This window comes from Gossypium arboreum, chromosome 13, assembly GCF_025698485.1.
Source record: "Gossypium arboreum isolate Shixiya-1 chromosome 13, ASM2569848v2, whole genome shotgun sequence".
NCBI lineage: Eukaryota > Viridiplantae > Streptophyta > Magnoliopsida > Malvales > Malvaceae > Gossypium > Gossypium arboreum.
Window position 1 is genome coordinate 93,065,155 of NC_069082.1, and position 7,736 is coordinate 93,072,890.

The 7,736-nt window shown below is 31.8% G+C and overlaps 1 pseudogene; it reads left to right on the top strand.

Moving 5' to 3' along the window:
- The first annotated feature begins 939 nt into the window (after nt 1-939).
- On the top strand, nt 940-4,409 carry LOC108463098 (uncharacterized; annotated as a pseudogene).
- The last annotated feature ends 3,327 nt before the right edge of the window (nt 4,410-7,736 follow it).

The window sequence follows — 7,736 nt, forward strand, 5'->3', positions numbered from 1 at the left end:
AACTCAGGTGTAGTTGCATTTTCAGTTTGGAAAATTCCCCATTAATGAAACCCAATTTTCTCTTAGCCTCTAGACCATTACCCGTATTTTATAATTATCACCATTCAACTTACATGTGATAAGTGACATACATAAATCATTGGCAAAACTCGTAATAGATCCACGACAAGCCGTGTTGAAGTAAGGGTTTAGATAGGGCTCCATTATGTTTTGTAATGATGGTGTAAAAAAAAAAAAATCTAATTAGTCATTTAATCTGATTGCTAGCAAAAAATAAATGTAGAGCATAAAGGCCGCAAATTAATTTGGATGGAAAGAGGAGCAAACGAACGTGATTTTCAAAGATAGTGTCATGATAAAAATTGGTGGGAAGAGAGTGTTGAGACTTGTTGATTTAATTTATTATCAATTTTATCGTTGATTATGGTTGTAGTTATGATATTTATTTTTTATTATGATAAAAAATTGTCATAGGTTTTTTTAATATTTTATAATATTTTTATACGACAATTATTAACTTCTGCTCTAGAAACTCCACTAACCATCATAAAATAAATATATTAGCATCAAATATTTAGACATTTTAGAAGATAAAAACATTCACAAGTAAAGTTCTAACTTCTATTATTAATTTCTTTCTGGCTTTAATTATGATTTAAAATTTTATTATCATAAATTCTAATTAAAAGTAAATTTTATAATTTAATTGTTTTAAAAGATTAAATCAATTATGTAAAATAAATGACAATAAATATTATTACAATATTTTTATTATAAAACCTTTAAATAAAAATAAAAAACTGAACTGCCATCTCACCTATATTACATTCAATAAACAATTTTTTATAAATAAAATTTTCTCTCATGTGATAATCTAGCTTAATTTTAGGTTTAAATAAAAAAAATCTTCTTTCTTATTAAAAGTTGTATTTCAATCATGATTCCATTACACTTTTTTGACCAACCGCTTGCTCCATTAAAAAATTCTTTTGGACACATAGCAAAAATATATTTCTTTTCTCTTCCTTCTCCTTCCTCTCCTCTAGTAAACAAATTTGCCAAGCATGAATTACTCATGAGAATATATTCCAACAATGCCAAGATGAAAGGAATTTTGTTTTTGTTCTTCTTTGAAAAAGTTTAAAACTCTTTTTCTTTAGGGTTGGTCCTGATTTCTCAAGCTTTCATTATTTTGCCATCTTTTACAAGACCAAATAGAGAAAATTTCTACCAACTGACAACAGGAAACATTCAAAGCACAAAGATGCATTGCCAAAATTACCTAGAAATCAAAAATAAAAGCATAAAGTCCTGTTCTTTTTCTTTTTGCTTTTTACTGCTAGCTTTGTAAAATTCTTTTAAAAGAACGGTATCTTAATTTCGATAACTTTACTAACAAAAAAAGAAACAAAGAATGAAGGCTACAAGCAATGATAACCAATTAGAAGAACCAATAGGGATTTCCACCCTGAATGAATTTAGATTGATCAAAAACAGATTTAGATAAACGGAAGTAATGGTATTTTTTACCTTCTGTTTGGAGAAGGATCAATGAATCTTATTCTATACTTTCAGAAGTGCAATGGAAAATTGTTTTTAACAAGTTTAGTTTAAGATTTAACAGTTTGTTTGGTTCAATGTAATGGTTATATCATTACGGCACGGTTCAAAATTCTACGATGAAACAGATGATTGAAAGCTCAAAACGTTGAATGATTGATTCCGGGTTTTAGGTTTTTGTTGTTACAAGAGGAATTGATGCTTGAAACTTGGTGGAAGCAATGAAAAGATGGAGGAGAAAAAACATGCTTAGAAATCAAGAGGTGAAGAGCGGCGGAAGAAGGGTTTTCAGAACATCCTCGATTGGTGGTTTCTGGCTTAATTTGAGAACATCTTAGATTGGCAGCTGGCGGTAGATGATGGCCGAAGGTGGTGATGAACTTCAACCATCAAAGCATGAACCAATCATTAGTCGCTACCAGAGATCAAGCTCTCTCTGTTTTCAACCACCCTTTCTCACAATCTCACTATTTCCTTGTTTCTAATTTAAAAAATGGTTCCTTTCTATCTCCCATCAATACCCACACTTTGTTTACCACTCCTAAGCGATTCCAAGCCATCATTGGTTGTTTAGGTGAGGGGAATACACCTGCAAAGACACTTAGACAGATTCTGGGATCGCCTGGTGCTCACCAAGGCCTTGCTTGTTTTGATGGTCTCAGTGCTAAGCTTGTTGAAAGAGCTGGCTTTCAGTATTGTTTCGCCAGTGGTACCTTCTCTTTCCTTCGCTTTCTTTTCCATTTCTTTTTCATTGATTTAGGAATTTCAAGATGTGGGTTTTCTTCAGTTGGACTTGTTGGGTCTAAAAGCTTCAATTTTTCTGTTTGTTTGTGATTTGCGTTTCTTCTAATTTTGATGGTTCAAGCAAGTTTTGCTTTGAGTTGATAATCCCAAGACTTGTTCTTTGTTTTGAGTTTCTATGGTCGAAGGGTTCTTTAAAATTGGATTCCCCCCCCCCCCCGGTTAATCTGTTCTTGTTGTTCCATTACAATTTTCTAAGTGATAAATGCAATCTTCTGTGAATTTGTCAGTATTTAGTATTAACTGAGTCATTTCATTGATGTTGATTGTTTCTTCATCCAAGGCATTTTGTTTTACTTATGAATCCAGATATTAGTTTCATTGGACTTAGTTTGAGGACCATATATGAATTCGTAAGGTTTTTTACTGTCAAAAGTTTGTGATTACTACAGTTTTGGTCTTTCTGTTCTTCCTACATGTTGCTTTTTCATTTTACAACACTATTATTTTGATTATTTGAATTTATCCCTTACATAAGTTTGATGCATTTCCAGTATCAAAATCTGAAATGTATGAGTCAAACGATTTTCGCTATCCCATTGCTGAATTGTTTTGAGATGGTATGCGTATTAACATCCTTTGTTGCCATCATTAGGATTTTCCATTTCTGCCGCTCGCCTGGGATTACCGGAGACCGGATTTATTTCTTATGGAGAAATGGTGGATCAGGGGCAACAAAATACTCGGGCTGTATCGATTCCTGTCATCGGAGATGATGACAATGGATAAGGAAATGCAATGAATGTGAAGAGACCTGTTAAATGATATATAAGAGCAGGCTTTGCCGGGATCATTCTCGAAGACCAGGTTCATGTTCTGAAAAAAAAATGTCATCCTTTGAAATATTTTTATTGCTGTATTGACATTACACAAACACTGTACTGCCATAAACAATGTTATGGTATTCTAAGCAGTTTTTTTTTAGTCTTTGAATTGCTTATTTGGTTTTGCTCGTATTTTGGGGGCTCGGGTTTTTATCAAACTTCACTGTTAGGTGTCCCCAAAAGCTTGTGGTCATACACAAGGCCGGAAGGTGGTGTCCGGAGAGGAAACTGTTATAAGAATTAAAGCAGCAGTTGACGCTCGCAAAGAGAGTGGTTCCGATATTGTTATTGTGGCACGAACAGATTCTCGTCAAGCACTGCCTTTAGAGGAGTCCCTCTGGAGATTAAGAGCTTTTGCTGATGCCGGAGCAGATGTCCTTTTTATTGATGCACTAGCCTCTAAAGAAGAGAGCAAAGAACGGGCAATTCGGCAGAGCAAGAAATAGCAACATTATTCTTTTATACAATTTTGCCCATGATTTCGTATTATTTCCAATCTTTATTTCAGTCTTGTTCATAGTTCTTTTCTGATTCTCTCCATCAATTCCCAGAAAATAACTAAAGAAAAAAAATCCCATCACCCATCAGACGGTCTATGAATTGAGATTTGCAGAAAGATGCTTTGTTGTCCAATTTTTTTTTTTTTACAGGAATGATAGATGAAGACCACAAGAAGATGATCAATTTTACAATAATGGTACTGGTAGAGAAGAACAAAAAGGAGCTAAAACTCAGTGGAGTACTTATGGATCCATAAAAGTTTTGATTTGTTCACATTTTCAGTGGGATTCAACCACATCTAATGACTTTTAAACAAAGTAACAAAAAAAAAAAAGAGAATTTTGATACAGAAGCTTTGTAGATAGGCTTTTGGAAGGTTTTTAGGAAAAACAAAATAGAAAATATGAAAGAGGAGATCAAGAAAAGCTCTTGGTAAAACTTGAATAAATTCATGTTGGTGGCTAACGTGATGGAAGGTAGCAGCAAAACGAAGGTCGATGGTCGAGGGACGATGGTGGCGGAAGGTAACAACAGTGACGGTGGTCTAGTTTACTCTGGAAAAAAATTAAACATGAAGATGAATTTGGGGACAGAGAGAGGGACCAACGAAGATGGAGGAAATAAAGGAAAATTGTTATTTTTAAATTTTAGAAAATATAAATTAGAATATTTTATATGTAAATATTATTCTTTTGATAGAAAATATTATTCTTTAATATTAAATTGATGTGGAAAATATATTTATACCTATTGTTTTGTTAATTGTGTATTTTAAATATTATTTTCATTATAATAATATATTATTTTTAATTATATTTATAGATATTAAATTTTTATTATTTTATGATTTTATATTTTTATAAAACAAATTAAAGGATATATTTGTCATTTTAGCATTTAACATTTTTGGTTTGTTAATATTTTTACAAAATTAAAAACATAATTTAATTTATTAAAAGGCATATTCATCATTCGAGTATTTTTTTCTATTACATATCTATAACTTTCAATCAAACGCGTGAATACTATTATATTCAATTTCATTACAGCTCTATTTTATTCCCACAAAATGACTGTTCCATTATAGCCTCATTCCATCAGTGAACCAAAAGTGTCGTAAGTGTTTAATATTGCTTTCAAAAAGAGCTTTTAAGAAATAAAATGTCTACTTTAAACATTATGTTGTAAAGTAACAATATACATTTAAATAATATTTAAATTTATTAATATGATGATATTTTAATAAGAATATAAAAATAAATTATTATAACTCATTATTAATATTTTGGTAAATGAAATATAAATTTTAAATATTTACATTAAGTAATTGTTAATTATGAATGAGGTGGATCTTACTGATGAGATCTTGTCAGAAATAATGGATATCAAATTAGCATTGAATTTGGAAGCAGATAATGAGGAAATTTTCTACGAACAAAGGGCAAGAGTGAATTGGCTCAAGTTGGAGGATCGAAACACTTCATTCTTCCATAAAGCTGTGAGTTGTCGAAAGAAAAGGAACACGATTCGAGGGTTTGAGGGTTCGAAAGAAAATGGATAACTTTTTAGTGGCCTATGAAATCTTACACTCGTTCAAAAAGAAGAGGGAGGATTCGATTGGATCATTTGCCTTAAAACTCTACATGAGTAAGGTATATGATAGGGTTGAATGGAGTTTTCTTGAGCAGATGTTGTGTCAATTGGGGTTCTGTAATGAATGGATAACATTAGTAATGAGGTGTGTAACTACCTTATCTTATTCGATGGTGCTGAATGGGATTCAATATGGCAAATGTAACACCCATAACTGCTTTCGTCTTCAAAATAAGGTTATAGGGTACCACTGTACAATTTAGAACATTAAATAATAATAACATCCAGTTCACTAGAATAATTAACATTTTTTTTATTTTAGTTCGAAGTAAATATACACTTATGGACCCTAAATCTGGCTTACGAGGCCTTACAATTAGTTTGGGAACAATCAGGAACCAATTTGAAATAAATCAGAATATTAAGGGAAAATTTATAAATTTTCAAAACAGAGATCACACGATCGTGTGGTCAGGTCGTGTGACATGATCTAGACTATGTGGTGTAAGAGATGGCCGTGTCGCTACCCATGTGTCAGACCATGTACTTTTCGAAATGACACCACACGGCCATGTGCTAACTCGTGTAACATTCAATATAGAGTCACATGGTCATGTCGCAGGTTGTGTATCAACTCGTGTGAAATCTGTACCTATATTGTTTTGATACACGTTCAGGGCACATGCTCGTGTAGGTTGCCCATGCGCATCACACAGCCGTGTGACAACCCGTGTCCCAAGCTGTGTGTGCCCAAAAATGACCAATTTCAAGCTCAAATTTCACCCATTTTCTTAGGTATCTAAACATATTCAAACACACAACTTTCCAAGCCAAAGACCATATTTAATAACACTCAAACATGTCAAACAATTCAACCTATGTACCTAACCAATGTGTCATCATTGACACCATAATACATTTCATGACACTTAATATCCAAAGTTGCATATACAAGATATGGTTTACACATCAAAAACATCTATTTTATTTTATACCATTATTCCACATATTGTCAATATTTTCATTCTTAATCAACAAGCTTAACTTAGTAAAACATGCCAAATTCCATTTATTGTTCAATCGCACCACACAAGTTCTAGTAAAACTTGCTTAATATCTAGAAACCATTATTATGCATACAAAAGGTCTTAATACATGCCATATATACCAACCGGAATCAAAGTCTACCAAAGATTTCTCGGATAGTGTGATTTCTTGTGTTGATCTGATCTTCCAAGCCCTTAAAATGAAATCTACAAAATGAAACAAACATAGGTAAGCTTGAATAAAGCTTAGTAAGTTCATTTAATAAATCGGTAAGCTTTTTGTAACAGTTTGGTTTAGACCCTAGTCGGAATAGTGGTTTCGGGACCACAAATCCGAGTCAAAAAATATTTTAATATTATTTTTCGTGCTCATTATACATGAATTGATATCTTTGAAAATTTCGTATGAAAATTTAATTGTTTGTGTGCTTAATTTGATAAAAGGACCTAATCGCAGAAAATGCAAAAGATGTGTACTAATAGCTAAAGTGTCAAATTGCTATGTCTTTATATATGTGGGGTCCTTATGATATAATTATACCATTGAATTAATTTATGGACATTAATGGACATGAGATAGTGGAATTATAATTAAAATAATAAGGCTAGATTAGTAAATGGCTTATTAATGTTTATTAATTAAAACAAAACATCAAACTAAGCCATTATCATCCATGTTTGTTGAAAATACAATGATAAAAGAAAGAAAATTCAAGCTTAGGGTTCGGCACTCATTTTGTTTGATTGAGGTATGAGTTTTGCTCAGTTTTTAATAATTTTTATGTTTTTGTGATTGTTGCTTTGTAATCTATCAAGACCACGTCTCAATTCCTGAATTTGATGATGCTTTTGAGTTGATCCATTGATGAAATTATGAGTTTTGTGATGTTAATGGATGAAAAATGAAAGATATGTGTTGGGTTAACATGTTTTGTCTTTGAATTTTTGATGAATTTGTGTTTATTGGGCTAAATTGTGAAAATGAGTTTTTGAGGGACTAAAATGTGAAATAAATGAAATATGTGGGCTTATATGAACTCCATGAAAATTTGGCCTAACATGTCTAAAAAGGAATTTTGTGATTTTATGAATTAGGGACTAAAGTGTTAAAATGTGAAAATGTGAGGGTTAATTTGTAAAATGCCCTAAATATGTGTATATGGATTGAATTGAATGACTTGTTGAATAAAAGGGTTAATTTTGAATACATATAGATCAAGAAAAGAGGAATTCAGATTTAGACCGAGGGAAATCGAAGGTTATCGAGTAAACAATCTGAATCGTCAATTTCGAGTACGAGGTAAGTTCGTACGTGATAAATGATGTTATAATTATGTTTTAATGCTTTGATAATGCATAAATTGTATATATTTTACTATGGCTTAAGCACGATGATAAATCGACTATGTTC